Below are 16,772 nucleotides of genomic sequence, written 5' to 3'. Positions count from 1 at the left end.
CTGATAGATGAAAGGCATTATGCCCTACTGTTAATCCCCTCACGTATTCACTTGCCCATATTGAGCTTTCCTGAAATGGCTTATTCAATACTATTAACCTTACATTTTTATTGTCATAGCGACCTTAAGAGGTGGAAAATCCTGAGTCTTCATCCATGAGAATGATGCAGTGGAGAACATACCCCGTGATACTGTTGAAAGGGCACATAATATAGTGAACCAAAACTTCTAAAGCTAAATAATAATGGATTGTATTTTTGGAGGATAGTAAACAATTCCTAAAAGTACATCTAAACCCAATTTATTTTGACACTGACAGAGTGGTTAGAATTTGCACACTACTTCTTGCTATTTGTGGCTACCCTTTTAAATGTATGATACATCAGCATGGGCCTGGTCGTGGTGTAAAATGTCATGAAATTATTACATCATCAAGAGATACCATGCTTTTTAAATCTTGAGGAAATGTGTATCCACATGGGATGTGGGGGAGGGGGAGGACTGAATTTAAAAAAAAAAAAGACCACAAAAAAGAGAGCTGAAAGGCAGATGCATCCCAAGAAGAGAATATAATTAGACCAACACTTCTCTGACCTAATTAATATCAGTAGTAATAATTATAACGATTCATAAGTGTTCCCTTTTCCCTGCAAAGCTGGGGGGCACTCTACCAAAATTTCACTATAAAATTGTTCTAAAATACAGTGATAGATGTTGTACACTCATGAGAAAGTCTAGAGGTGGTTTCTTGTTGTTTTTTAATCCAGAATATTTTGGGAATACATATCATCTGAAAGGATCAATTTTCCCTTTAACTGGCTCAGTAAGGTAAAATTCTTAGTGAAATTGCGGTGATTTTTTTTCTTTCCTTTTATACATTCTTGTGTGCCTGGCTAAGTGGAAACAAGTGTGGGTTCTAGTTTTCAAAGAAAGAAATGAAGTACAAAATTACTGGCTGAAGAGGAATAGTCCATATGATTTACTTCTCCACAATGTAGCATGCTGGCTAACTGATTAACCTTACCAGCAGCCTGCCTCCTTCTCAAGTTATTGCTCTGGAAATGAATAGACTAGAAGACAAAGCTTTTCATCTTAGAAGGAGTGCTGATTCAGAATTTTTCAATGGGAAGCAGAAACAAACAGATCATGTATACAGAAACAGACATGAAGAAATACACGTGTGTGTTATATATGTATATATGCTTTTCATATCTAAAATCTTTATCCAGTAGGTGGGTGAAGAATTATAGAGGGTTTTAGAAATGATCTATCATAGGCTTCCAATGCTTGCTCAGTAAGGTATTGTCTGTTTTGACTGAATGAATACAGTGACATTTCCAGATTGTAAACTGCACATCTGGGATTTTTCTGCATGTTTGTTTTAAAAATAGAACAAAATGTGAAAGCATAAAGAAAGGGACGTGAGCAATGACCGGTCTCAGTCTCTTGTACAGCTCTGCCACATTCTGCAGTACAAACAGCTATTAAATCTGAGCACACAAAGCATGTAGTAGGCTTAGTAATGACAAGCAGTGTCAGCACACAATAATTAACATAGGGTGGTATAATTTATAAGGAATGCACCGTGTGGTTTAACACCAACGCAGAAATGCGGGTGGGGGGGTGGGGAATCAATTGTTAGTCTACAGACTTGAAAGTGGCTCTTATCACTGGATGGAAAACATCTTATTTTTCAAATGCTCTTTAATTTTTTTTATTGCCAACAAAAGGCCTCTGTCATTTTGAGTTAAAGCACAGTGCCAGGCAAGAGTGTGTCATGACGATGACCTCTGTCCTCATGCCACCATAATAATCTGAAAGGGAAAGTCTCAACAGACTGTTTTTACTGTACATAATTAAGCAATTCTGAATGCTCAGTGAAACTTGAATGGTGTGGCACAGAGCCTGGTAATATGACAGTTAATGAGATGAGACTTGCATTTATTCTGCTCCTCTAATAAGTGAAGGCTTTTGCCTACAGATTGAGGGCAGACAGAAACTGAAGAATTCATTATAACGCTAAGGCCAACAAAAAGGGAGCTGTTTTGTGCCTCTGTTTTATGACCATCTTCCCCCTCTGCCCCCCCCAAAAGAGAAACTAGATGACATTACGTCTTAATTATATTTATTCAGTGTCTGTAATAGTCTATGGCATCTGCATTCATGGGGGAGTGGACGAGAAAAGAGACATTCAAGAAAACCAGTAACAAGAAGGGGATGATTTATATTACTTTACCTTTCTTTCTGAATCTAAAATAGTCACAAACTGGCTGAAATAATTAAATTTGTTCTATATCTGTAATAAGCAAACAATTTTGCCTTCAGAGGACAAGAAAAGGAGTGTTGAGAGAAAATAACAATACAAGACTGTTTGTGTTGTACCTCTTTGCTTCTCAAACACTGATACATTCTTTCTCTCCCAATGAAATTGCTCAATGAGCAGAAAATTCTATTACTAGCGTTGGTGTTTGCAGCCATATGACCTTTGCATCAATAATATTAAAACTTTATTTGGGTTTCCCCATGGAATACCAACATTAACAGTCCAGAACAGTGTTTGTGTTGCAAAAATATATTCATTTGGACAAAAAAATGCAAATTAGTTTTGGTACATGCAGCCTCTTTTTGGGCAACTATTTGTTTTAGCAAATTTTACTTTAAAAATGTTTACGAGAGTGTCATGATTCTGATTCTAAATGTGCATTTCCACCCTGAAATCTGTGCATTTGATTTTCCTGAAATTTCCTTGTGAGTTTGGGGAACTGCCAATTCCAGGATAGTTACACTGCCATGTGACTTAGGTAACCAACCACACAGGAAATAAGCATACTGAAGGTATGTCTACACTTCTGAGTTTTTCTGGGATACTATAGGTAATGCTTCTGCTCTTCCGAAATTTTTTTTGAAAGAGCAGACGTGCTCTTTCGGAAGCCCTATCTTCCTCATTTTATGAGGAATAAGGGCTCTTCCGAAAGAGGAGGTTTTTCTGACATTTGGCCCCGTGTAGATGGGCCAAATGTTGGAAAAGCCTCTTCCAGAAAAAGAAAAATACCCAGCAGTGTAGATATAGCCTGAGAGCAAGACTTCAATGTTCAAATATACATTCTATTGTCTTTTGATCTTGACTTAACACAAATGGAACATGGACAGGTTCCAAATAACCGTGGTTACTAAATATATACCAGCATGCTGTTCCTAGCTACTGTTGTTCTGACTAGTTTCAGGTGGCTTCTACAACATATAGGGTTGGCAGGTGTCCGGTATTGACCCGGAGAGTCCGGTATTTTCGCCTCCTGTCTGATTAATATATATATATATATATATATATATATATATATATATATATATATATATATATAATATTTGCATAATTACACTCAGGGTTCTTTTTTTTGGGGGGGGGGGGTATGTTCGGTATTTTTGGTTAAACCATCTGGCAACCCTAACAACATAAACCACAATGAGTTTCACTAGACTGATCAAAATCTTTGTAAAGGGATAATACCTCTATAAATAAACTCCTTAGTTCCTACTCCAGAAGGGTTAGAAAAGAAAAAAACAACAATAATGGGTGGGAGAGGGAAAGTGAACTGCCCAAGGTCACACACAAGAAGTCAGTGTCGGAATATGAGATTGAGGCAACCCGGTTTCATCTAGTGCCTAATTCACTGGCCCATGCTGCCTCTCACACATAAGTTTTATCATATTTTCTAAAGATGCAAATTATAGCATTTAAAAACCAGCACATAGCACTTCCTTGAGCTAATACTTGACTTTGAGTTACTCAGGGAGATTGGTGTTTACTAATTACTAATGAATTACATGAGAAGGTTACATTGGGAGATCAAAAAGAGTTCCTTCTGTGTCCACTCCAAAAGCAGATGTATTTTCTTTGTTTCCTGGAGAATTGTTCTGTTCTGTATGTTTCTTTAATTGTTGGATGTTTTGGCAAAGGATCAGGAATTGCCAGACATAAAAAAACCTCTATAACGTAATGACTTCAATAGATCATTTTATTTTAAAGTCAATTCTATAATTGGCTAGAAAACATAATATGTTGTTTTGTATTATGTCAACAACCAAGGTTTTTAATGACTGAGACATGACTTATTTAAAGGTTTTTTTTTGAGACAATGGGTCGTTCCTTAGACAAAACTCCTCTCCATGGCAATGGAAGTTTTACCTATGAATGGGCTGCAAAACCAGCTCCACTCTAATATTTATATATACTCCACTGAAACTGCTTATGCATTTCAACAAACACTAATACCCAATCCTTTTTAAGATATTTTTATTCTTATTTTAAAAATCATGAACAGCGAATGAATGAATGGTAGAAATGGAGAATGTTTTGTAATTCTTGCAGGCTTAATTGCACTATTTATAGATCTAACTATGAAACGGGGGGGGGGGGGGACCCTCAGCATGACCCTGCAGGGTCAACATAGTAATAGCAACCTAAATGGAGCTCTGACCAGTCATGAATTACTGTCTGTGATAGTGAGAATGCTGACAGTTCTATCACAGCACTGTTTCAATAGAGAACTCCATATATTTAAAGTGCTGATACTGTTTTCCCTCTAAATGACAGGCGTGACAGATGGGCCGAAAGCACTGCAGACGTTTGAACAAGGAAATAGAGAGGGAGCCTGCTGGAAGCAGGGCTTCACGCAGCCAGCCGCAAATGATGAATAGAGTGTGATTGTGTCTGACAGGTAGTAATATAACTATTCATTCACCACAGAACACCTGGAGCACACTATATTAAATGGTACAAGATGGAGAGATTCTGTGACAGGAATAGGAAGTGTGAATCCCATGCTGAGTTTAGGTACAGCAATATAAAAGGTCAAGGGTCATGCAATATAAACTGCCTCAGAGAACACTCTAATTAAATTATTTGCTTCTTAAAATGTTTCTCATGTTTTGCTAACATGTTGCCAGGATCATTATTTCAGCATGGCTGTAAGGCTGAAATGAAAGTAGCAAATGCCTCTTTGCTAATTAATGCTATTTCATTTTGCATTTGGAGGCTCACTAGTGTCATCATTATTATATGTCATTGAGTAGGAGGGGGAAGAGATGAAGTCTCTGCTGTCCGTATAGACCTAAAGCCAGTGAGCTGTTTGATAGATAATGTTTGTGAAGCTTTTTGCTGATCTCATGTTTAGGATGTACTGGGCCGAATTCTGCATTGGTGTAGCAGCTGCTAAAGTAAATAGGCAGTGCCCTCCTGGGTGTTGTGGTACATATAGTTAGGTATCTGTGATTTTATGTGGTTTTGTGCTATGAACCGTCACATTTCTACAAAGAAGCTGCCATTTTGTGCTGCATATTATGAGATTGTCCCCTCTCATGGAAACTTTACTTTTGCATATTGTTTTATTTTCCATAGATCTAAAATAAAATGTTGTTCCTCTTAACAGTAAATCTTTTCTCTTTGTGTACAAAAACAGTTTCAAAATAGAATTTTACATTAGTTGTCATTGTACCTGAATGACTGAGAATATAATGTGGACAGTTTATATCAGAGGACTTTTTCCAGGTTTTTTTTTAAGAAGTGTTTCAAAATATTCAGTAAATTTAAACCATTTGAATTCATGTTGGCATTTAAAAACTATTCAGTAAGTTTCTCTGATGATTTATGTGTAGTCTTGCCAGAATTTGATTATTTTAAAAATAATTTTGATGGATAACATCACTGTTTATTTTTAAGCATTTCAAAATTTTATCTATTTAAATGTTCACAGTTGTGGGAAATTGAGGGTCGGAGAATGGGAAACAATAGGGGTGGGGATCCAGACAAGTTATTTAATGACATTAGATATTTAGATTAAAAAAGCTAAGCCTTCATAGTTGGTAAAACACTAATTGTTGACATTGCACATCAAAACATACAAAATAAATATCCATATATCAAACTCTCACGGGGTGTCAAGCAACATTTTTCATTATCAATATTTTTTTAGTGGTTTGTGAATGTATGGTAACATTGACATTTACTGACATTTACAGCTAAAAATCCAATCCTGCCAAGCTCATTTATGTTTGTGTGTGTTTATTTGTGAGAATGGCAGCTCCAGTGAGTTTTGCAAATGTCCACAGAAATAGTTGTTTATGGGAAGCTTTGCATCGGAAGTGCACATGTTGGTGCTGAGTCAAAATTTAGCGGGAGTGACACCACCATTTTAAAAAAAGGATATTTTTGTCTTTTATGTGACTGTTTTGACACTCCACAAAGGGTCACCACAAAAATATGGTCACTTAATGCATTTATCATTAACTTTCTTGATTGCATGAATGAAGGCTTTACATTTGCAAACATAAGCTGAGCGGCAGAGATAGAATATGATCTCACAAATTTTGCATGACACAATTTACATAGGCTTATTGAAAATCTGGCTCGTAGTGTCATGCTCAGAAGTATTGCTTTCAGGGCTGGCATGCCTGACATTGAGTACTTAAAGCAGAGCTTGGAAAAATTGTTGATGAAACAGTTTTCAAAATCAAAATATTTCATGGAAATGTGTACATTTTCAACGGCATTTTGGAAAAAAATCTAAATTAATTCCCCCTAGAATGACAATTCTGGTTTTAACCAGCTCCAACTTCAAGACAGTGCTGGTAACTTTATAGTTTGGTGATAAGTCTAATGTTCAGGATACTTGACCTCTCTGTAGATTTCAAGAACTGCTCTATTTTTCTTTTCTGGCCTGTTCTAATTTCTAGTTATAATAATAGTTGATCATCACACTCCAGAAACTTGCCTCCTGTGATGATTGTTATCAGGATTGAAGATGGATGACTTTATTAAATAATATGCTCAGACATTTTGACAATTACTTCAGACATCTTATGCAAAATAATCATCATATTCAATATTTCTGAAAGTACAGAGCGTCATGAGTCCTGACATTTTTTCAAATGTCCTTTTGAAATGAAATGCTTGCTTGTTGATTTTACATGGGAGAATGTTCACTAGCTTTCTTCTCAAATTAGTTTTGCTTGTCACTTTCTTTATTCACAGAATCCTCTGACTGAATCAGTTACTGTCTCTGTGATTATTTAAGGACCTCTTCTCAAAGCAGAGACACCAGACACTTTTCTCTTTCACTCTTTCTTTTTATTTTCTCCACTAATTTAGCCAATGAAAGAGAGAATCAAAAGAGAGGATTTCAGCAAAGGTGAAACTTTTCTGCTGCTGGATTTCTTTGCAAAGAAAAATTGAAGTTTTAAAATATCCCTTTTTAATGAGAGCAAAATTTATACAGAACATATCTATTCATCCTTTTCTTAGTGCACTTCAAAGAGAAGACACAGCTCTTGTACATCCTAGGAAAGGTTTTAGCCAAAACATTAACACATTTGGCCTTGTGGGTTGGCAAAGGCATTAACACTGTTAGCTAAATCTGTTTCCTCCTTACCACATGGTTGAACCTGTCTGGGATGATTTCCTCCAAATGGTTTATCAGCTACCTTGTTGGAAGGTTGCTACTTACCCACTTATTGCTAGGGGTAATGTCTTTCATTTTATTCTGGCTAAATACAAAGTCTCCCAGACCATAAGAAAAGGCCTAAACAAATAAAATAAATCAAACCTGTTCAGTGTGTAAGCATGAGTTTGATTTTTAAAAAGCAAACAAACAAGTATTCTTAATTTTTCAGATTCAGAAGACTCTACTGTCTTCCTGTCACATTGAGAGTGGGGAGTATGTATGTTTATAAAAAGCACTCATGTGCAAAAGAGAGTAGATACTGCATAAATCAGCCAGGTAACCTTTTTTTCAGAGCAAGAGAGATGGAGGTGGGAGCTGAGAGCAATCACAACTTTCGATGATCACATGCCTTAATTACACAAAGGCAATTAACGTGATGCTTAATACACAAAGGCATTTTCTATTGCCCTCACAGTATTTAGACAATTTTCATTAGTATTAAGGGAGTCATGGGGTACGACTCAAGGAGATATACTTGGCAAATTTACTCTTTTGTGGTTGTTTTAAAACTCTGGTGGCAGGAATGTGTTCAAACTATGAAAACATAGTTCAGTTGTGAGTATAATCTTACTGTATTTGAGGGAACAGTCATTTGGGTTCCATAGTTTGGTCTTTTGTGTTGAAAAATGCTTACTCTTTCAGCTTTTTAATTTTTAAGCTAAGTGTCATGAGTGCATGGCAGTAGGCACCAATAGACATGATAAGCAAATAAAATTCAAACTAAACAGCTTGTCACTGTAGACATGATTTTTTACAAGACATTGTGGCTGAATGTGCATGCAGGAGCAACTTTCAGGATCAGGGCCTAAGTTTATATACCTAGAAGAAATACTCTAAATAGGGTTACATTCTGCCTATGCATAAAAGTCCTGCTGTCCTGTCCTTTTCTTAACCCCACAAAAAAAATTGAGTTTTTTAAAGTGCCCCTTTTTAATGAATAAAAATATACAGATTAGATCTATATATTCTTTCTTAGCCCACTGCAAAGTGAAGACGGCTCTTCTCTATCCTGGTAAAGGTTTGTATATCAAGAACATAACCCCTAATAGGGTTACATTCTGCCTATGATAAATAGTTGTGTGCAACTCCTCTTAAAATCAGTCCTGCCTTGAATGGTGCATACGCTTAAAACCAAGCTTCCCCCTTTCCTAGAGCATGGCTGTTCAAAACAGATCAAAAATGTGTCCTTAATTTGCACTTCCCTGTGTGAATCTGTCAATATCTATAAAAAGGTATCTTGCATCAGACAGCTTTTTTAGTGCTATTTTGGTTTCTTTCCTAAGTTATAAAAAGAAAAAAATTAAGTTAGATCATCACTATCTCTTACTGTACGTGTCTAAATGTAGTGTATGTTTGTGCATGTGTATATCTATAATTTATATAATATCCAGTCAGCCACCTGAAAAGATATAAAGTGATTCAAAATTTATTTCCATAGCTTTCATTTTAGCAGCCCTACAAGATAATCATATGAAATTGACATGTCACCCAAGAGATAACCTTTAGAGTTGACCACATTGATATTCAGATTATCAGTACGTACAGTACCTGATGGTATTACTTTGAATAACTTTCTATTTCAATTTCTTCATTGTTTTTGGCTTTGAATGAGATGCTAAGATGTCTTTAATAAATTCTCAATAATTCTATAACTAATACAGTAGACTATTAGAGTTTGACTAACGGGGAAGACAGTGTTGCCCAGTGGACAGAGACTCAGGAGCCTGGATTCTATTTCTAGCCTTGTGACTAGGATCCTGAATGAGCTCAGGCAAGAATCTTAACTATTTGCCTTAATTTCCCCATCTGCAAAATGGGGATAATCATATTGCATATGCCTGTGCAGGGTATTTGCATGTCTGGTGCTGTTTTATCTATTTCTCTAGTCATTTACATGCCTACCTGTCACTAGAGTGTTTGGGCATCTCATTATTTAAAGATAGAAATAACAGTATCATTTTATCTGCCTTCCTTCACAAGCCAGAAGATTAAAGAGATTACTTTATAAAATGAAAACTGAACAAGGAACAGTTAAGATGGAGAAATAAGTTTTGCATTTAAGGCTGCAATCATTCTTGTCTTGTATGGGAATTCTAAAATCTAGGTCTAGCTCCTGTGAAAACTGCTTCCTCATATTATTAAACCTCCTTTCATGGCCTCTAGTGATTCCAGGAAAATGTGGCTCTCATGGTCATAGAGGATGGAACATGCATCATCAGGTAACAGAGAGAAGTAGCCTCTGGGTAACTGTGGCCCAATCCTATAGAGAGCTTTGACTATTAGGACAGAATTATTCTGTTTCTGTGGTGCTGGCCACTTCTTGTTCCCTCTTCTTCATGGAGTGAAACCTTTGTTATCCAGCACTCTGTTAACCAGAAAACTTTAACTGGCATTGCCCCCAGCTGCAACACTGTCACATCTTCAGGCGCACAAGCCTGGCTTGGTTTACCATGATTGGTTTAACAATTTTTTATTTAAGAAGTACTAATCATCTTTAACTCAAAATAGAAATGTGAGACCAACTGCCTCACATTACAAAACTACCAATATTTAAAAACTTGAGTTTTACTATTACTGTCCATTGGTTTTTCCTGGGTTGATGGGACCCTCAGATAACGGGAATTTTTAGATTGCCCTAATCCCCGAGCATGCCGGATAACACAGGTTTTACTGTACTAGGTTTCTGTCTGCTGTTCTTTTTCTGCTCAGCAGTGAACTCAGTGGGGAATCAATTGGATCTTTTAATGAGTGTTTCTAGCCTGGCTGGTCCTGGAGCTGAGCCCTTTAATCCAGAGGAATAAAGGGGAATGTAGTCCCAGATCAAATGACAAAAGCCTGCGTGACTATCAGGACTATGTAAAGAGATGCCTGAAGTTCTGCCAGGTAGAAAGAATGAGAGAGCTGTAAGGAGGAGGAGGATGTTAATGGAAAAACCTGCACGGAGTTGGAGGCAGGGCAATGAGGTGGGGTGTAAACTGGTGAAAGATTCTCCACAAATGGGGCTAGGGAAGCACCTGAAAGGGGTCCATAGAAAAAGTCTGGGAGGAGGCAGGAATTAGAAGGACTCCAGCCAGTGATACAACAGCAATATACCACTGGTGTGGGCTACAGCATCAGTATTTGGCCATTATTTATGGAGCCTGAGACCAGAGGCTTCCATGGAGGGAGAAAAGAAGGAAGTTTCTTTTCAGACCATCTGTATTAGAATGAGGAATTTGGTAGAACGGAAGAAGGAAAAGACTATTGGATGATACTGGGTATTAAGGTAAATGGTGGTCTTGGAAAGGCCAAGGACATGATTACTTGGAGTTACGCTGACTGTGTGTTAATAGAGAGGAAGACTGACAAGGACTGGAAGACTTATTTTGGACTATTTTATTTTGTTGATAACACAATCTCTAACTGAAGTTTAGCTGGAAGGTTAAATCACAACAAAGCACTAAATTGCTCTTGCACTGGGAGAGGCATAGCTATGGAGACCCTGGAGATGTAAGAGATGTGTTTATACTCATGAAGACTGAAAGACACAAATCTTAGACTCTAAATATGCTGTTTATCTCATTCCTTGTTCTTGTAATCTGAATTAGCAAAATGTTTTACAGATTTCAAACACTTTGTTTGAAAGAAGCACCTTCGAAGGATTTAGTTATCATAACCCTTGGGAGGCCAAAAATCTGTGTGTCTTCCTCATTCTAGAAGTGACATATGGAGGAAGTACTCATATCAGTACTCATGAATAAAGTGAACAGAATGTGTAATGCATCTTCATGTGAGGTAACTTGGATGGGATAGGTCATCAGTGCAGTAGATGGTAGAGTTGAACTGCTATTGCTTGGTCTCCTCACTGCTCAGTATCTGACAGTGCTTCATTTTTATTTCCTGGAAAATCTACCTCTGAGATGTAGGTATCTTCTCAAAATTCTCTCTAAAAATTGACACCAATATATAGACTCAGACCACTTCTCCAGTTTGCCTAGATCATTTTGAATTATAATCCTATCCTCCAAAGCACTTTCAACCTTTCCCAGCATGGTGTCATCTGCGAATTTTACAGGTGTACTCTCTATGCCATTTGTCATATTACAGGATTTTAAGGGGAGCAGCCAGATCACTGCTGCACCCATAGGGGGCAGGGAAGTATTTGCCCCAAAGGGTATACAAAGGAGGCCATGTGAGGTGTCAAACAAAAGCTTATGCTCTACTGATTCTGTATATGCTATTCATATACTTGTATAATATCAGTATGTGGAGTTATAAACGTACTCTGTGTTGATGCTGGAAAATTTCTCTGTCTGAGGCAGAGCAAGGTGCAAGAAATGTTTGCTCAGTGGCTATGCTGATGAGCAAGGCTCCAAGGACAATAGATCTCTAAAGGCCAGAGACATACCTGAAGGAATGCATGGCCACTGACCATGTGACCCACTCCAGCTTGGAAGAGACCCAGGAGAAGGATATAAAATGCTTTGTGGCAGACTCCATTTTGGTCTTCAGCTCAGCTCTTGATCCCAGAGGCAGCATTTTAGGAAACCATGAGCTGGAAAGAACTGTGGACCCATCCTGACATAGGATGTACACCAGAGACTTTTAAGCCAGCACTTATAACATCTCTGCTGCAAGCCTGTATCGAGACCTGGGTGATTCGATGCATGTAATGTATTATTCTTTAACAATCTTACTCTCATGCTTTTCTTTCTTTTAGTAATAAACCTTTAGATTGTAGATTCTAAAGGATTGGCTCAGTGTGATCTTGTGGGTAAGATCCAGAGTATAAATTGACCTGGGAACTATGGCTAGTTTCTTGGAGACTGGAAAGGCCAGTTCGGGTTAGGTGAGATTAAGTTCTATAACCCCTCACCTGTGTGTTAGGCCCGGGACTGATTGGGGCATAAGAAGAGCTGGTGTGTCTGAGGGGTTTTGCTCATGAGGCTTCAGGCTAGCCAGAAAGTAGGCAGTGGAAACGCTCTGTGTGACTGGTTTGTGGCCTATTTGGGAATGGCCTCCAGTCAGGGGCAGGAAGGAGCCCTGAGTTTAAGCAATTTGCCCTGAGCGGATGCCCTCAGCTGTGCTCAGACCCAGCCTGGTCTGTCACACCGTTAACAGACAGGCGTGGACCTGTCCACACTCCACCCTGCCAAAGTCCCTCAACCCTGGTGACCACCATGAAGCATGTAGTTCCTCCAGTCCCCCTGGGCTTCAGCCAGGGCTGGGAGGCACTATGGCAGGACTGCCCACCCACTTTCCTGGAGCTCTGAGACTGGAGAGGGGGGGCTGTTAGACTGCCTACCCTTGTGATGCTCTGAGGCTATGTGCCATCCTGGTGCTCCTTTGAGATGAGTGGACTAGAACTCTGGGACTGGTGGACTAGCTGGGAAAGGCTCAGGGCAAGTGGCCATGGTGGGAGAGCTCATGGCTCTGCAGGGGGGCATAAGGGATGGGTTTTGGATCAGACACTACTTTTCACTTGCATGTGGCTTGCAGTTGATTTTTTTCCTGAGAGTTAATGAGCCGTGATAATAAACAGTTCCCTACCCCTGACTTAGGGAATCCTCTACTGAAGGGTTTCCCAACCTATGGGTCGGGGACCCAAATATGGGTCACCATTACATTTCAAAAGGGTCACCAGGTGTCTCCTCAGGTGGCTCTTAAGGAGCCATTCACATATTTTTTTGAACTGCCCTGGGTCACCAAGTCTTCCTGAATTGTCAAAATGGGTCCCCATTGGGAAAAGGTTGGGAACCACTGCTCTACAGCCATCTCTTGAACCAACTCTTGTGTATTACATAGGAATTAAGTTCATGATAGCCTCTTCTCTTGTGTGCTCCAGACCTAGCTATTCCAAGAGACAGCTCTTCACAGTGTTGAGAAATTACTTTTCTAAACTGTCCCAAGATGCTATTCAATCAGTTTATATGCAGATGATCCTTATTACTCTTTTATTAGCATTAGTTGACTCTTGGATCTCCCTCACCTTTGTTCACTCTACAGCCTTCTCCTAAGCTGGAGGTCAGCCATATAACTCTAGTAAAATACTAATATTCTTATGATTTGGAATTTGTGTTCTCACCGGCCTTCTTCATTCAGAAAGCATATATGATTGGATGTTTGCATTTTGAAAATGACAGTGAATTATTAGCTCCATAGCCATTTAGCTTCATTTCTAAATGATATTAATGAGTATTTCTGATGATCCCATAATAGTTTACTCAAATCATTTTTTAATTGGATGGCTGCAGAGACAATAGCCTGTGTGATTTTACATGTGGAGGTGCTTTTCTCTCTCTCGCTGTCACTTTCTAAAGCGCCATTCATTGTGCAGCCAGTATGCTTAGGATCTGAATTTACTTCATGGACTGTAAACAAGAGACATCACTGAAGTCCATAATCAGCTCATTAACATTCTGCTCATGCCAGCCAGCGTGAGTACAATTTTCAATGGCCTAATGTGACAGGTAATCATAAATTAGTATTTGCTTTAAAACAACGCCACATTACACAGCCTGCATGCTTAAAGAGAATAACTTAGTAAGTAGTACAGCCCTATAATGAAGTGGGAGCTCATTAAACAGATGCTATCTCCTTCAGTGATCTACATAAGCAGCAACAAAACCAAATGGAAATGTTTCAACAAAACACTGCAGTCAACCAGAACAAGTTCAGGTTCATTTGCTGTGGCATGATCTATAGGAATTAGTCACAGTAATAATTAAATAGTACCTTGCTAATTTATCATTTTACATTTGTTATTGAATTTGCATAATGTGTTTTCATGTTTTTGGTTACATTAAAATGCCCTCATTTGTGTGTATACTCCTCCCCCTGAGAAAACTGAGGGTGATTTTACGATTTCTCAAACTACTAGCATTTAGCATTTGGCTAGTGATATCCTGTCTGCTCAGTTTACATATTTAAAGCGTCCTTTTCTGATTTGTTAGATTTTTGCATTGATGTGCCAGTAATAAGCATCCAGAAAAATGCCTGATAAAAGGCAGAGAATGTAAATGTTGTTTTTTTAAATGGAGCTAGGCTAGAAGCAGGTATATAGGAATAATGATTAAACAGCTAACGTTTCTGGAATGAATGCACTGGGAATAGCATAGGCCATCTTTTCAGTAAGCAGGATGGCCAGAATAACAATTCATTTGACTAGGACTTTGGGCACAATTTTAAAAGGTCAGCATTAGTTTCACAGTGCATTATCTGAAAAGGACTTTAAGTGGTTTAAAAAGGTGTGCAACTGTTAGGGAACCATAGTGATTTGTAGAAGTATTGCACTTTGTATGAAAGAGATTAAACATAGCTAACAACCAGAACTTAAAAAAAAATGATTCTGTTCCGAGTACCCTCCGGTACCAATTATCAACAGATATTTCAAACTATCCAGAAGTGTGAGAGAGCTGAAGCTATTCAAATAGATGCAAATTGATTCTGTGAGTCTGTGAGTGAAAGAGAGAGATTGAGAGTGGGAGAGAGAGATTGAGAGAGAGAGATTATATGGTAGCCTTGAATTTTGATCCCTCTGATAACCCTCTTATAGTTTTAATCCTGAAAAAGTGTTTGTTTTTTCTCTTTCTCCAAAGCTCTTAGCAACATAGATACTGTCCTAAAATTACTTGTTTTTAGAAGTAACCCATGGTCCCACCACAAGCTTTGTGACCTGTGTATATAATTGTGAATGGAATACGTGTAGGACAAAGTTATGTTCTTATATGGTAAATAGTGTTACCTAGAGTCTTAAATCATTATGAATGTGTGGCTGAGTTACCATGTCTTGTATTGGGGAGAAAAGAGAGAGAATTCAGACTAGGGATGTTAAAGACTAGTGTGATGGAGCGAGCCCGTCCCTGTCGGCAGCACGGAGATGCCAGGGGCGCTGATGTCAGCGACTGCGCCGTCCGACGCTCCCCAACGCTGCTGTACATGCTCTAGCGGTGCTGTGGGGATTTTAAACACGGTGCTGGGGCTGCAGGAGGAAGAGGAGCATGAAGGATGAGGAAAGAGGAGTGAGGGGGCTAGGCAGGGAGGAGAAGGCCCAAGGGCCAGTAGCCCCAGGGGAGGTGGAGCCACAGTGCAGGGGGAGGAAGACCTCGGGTGGACGGCAGAGGAAGCAGCCCCAACCCCAGCGGACCCAGAGGGGCAGGCGGAGGAAGCCCAGAAGGACGACCCCAGCGAGGGGGTGCCCAAGACTGGCCTTGGGACTATGTGGCTGCTGGGGCCCTGTGAGTCGGCAACCCCACTACTCTGGTCCCAGGGACCCCTGCACCAGCTGCATTGGGTGAACACCCAGACGGGGCCAACAGGCGGCAGACACCAACGCAGCATCTAACCTTGGTAGGAAGAAGCCCAGGATGGGGGAATCACTGAGGACAATCCCCTGAGAGGGGTTGTGAGTGCATCTTTTCTGCTCACCATTCAGATAGGGCCCTGTGGTCGTACCCTTTAGGGTCCTGGGCTGGAGCTCAGTTGTGAGGAAGGGCCTGAGTTCTCCTACCCCAGTAGTGACTGGACTATGGGTGGAAATAGGCTTAAGCCACCACCTGCTGCAAAGACTAATAGGGCTACGGCCCAGCCAACCCCGTGTAGGGGAAGAGGCGTCGGACATGGAGGAATGTGCTAAGGGGAGGAGGCGCTGGGTCAGAACTTTTTATTGAACCAGCTGCCATAAGCTCAGATGGCTCCCCAAGTGGTGGGTTGTGGTGAGACAGGCCCAGCCCCAGAGGCCATCAAGGGGATGCAAGGGGAGTCAAGATTAAACTCAGTACAGGGCTATACTATCTAGTAGGAGGGAGACCTTGTCCCACATAGACCACGGGGAGGGTGGGATAGGTGACAACTAGTCAATTCTCTCCCACCACCCCCTGCCGTCTCTATCAGATAGAGGCAGCAAAGGGAGGGAAACTTCAAAGGGTCAGCACTGCACAGCTGATCCCCGGCTTAGCTGTGCAGTGCTGTCCCTTTGAAACACCTCCTCAGTGTTTGAAAGGGACGGTGCTGCACAGCTGAGCCGGGGATCAGCTGTGCAGCGCTGCCGTACATGGAGCCTGGGCTTAGCTGGGGACTCCCCGGCTGATCCTGAGCTCCAGCGTGGCATTTCCGCGGAACCTGGGATCAGCTGGGGAGTCCGTAGCTGATCCTGGATTCTGCTGAAATGCCGCATGGAACCCCATGTCAGATAGGGAGTCTCTAGCTGACCCCAGCTCCGCGTGGCATTTCAAATCAGCAGTGCAGCATGGAGCCTGGGGTCAGCAGGGACTCTGCATTGCAAAGCCTGGGGTCAGC

General features: G+C 40.1%; 1 long non-coding RNA gene across 1 annotated transcript in view; it reads left to right on the top strand.

The window, feature by feature from the left end:
• LOC112546942 (uncharacterized) overlaps positions 1-16,772 on the top strand; it is a 38,637-nt gene that overhangs the window by 12,666 nt on the left and 9,199 nt on the right. The window contains exon 2 of the long non-coding RNA XR_012905086.1: positions 4,592-4,715. This is a non-coding gene — a long non-coding RNA (uncharacterized LOC112546942). The remainder of the gene's footprint in view (positions 1-4,591; positions 4,716-16,772) is intronic.

This window comes from Pelodiscus sinensis, chromosome 6 (genome assembly GCF_049634645.1).
Source record: "Pelodiscus sinensis isolate JC-2024 chromosome 6, ASM4963464v1, whole genome shotgun sequence".
NCBI classification, from domain to species: Eukaryota; Metazoa; Chordata; order Testudines; family Trionychidae; genus Pelodiscus; species Pelodiscus sinensis.
This window is presented reverse-complemented; position numbering and strand designations above follow the sequence as displayed.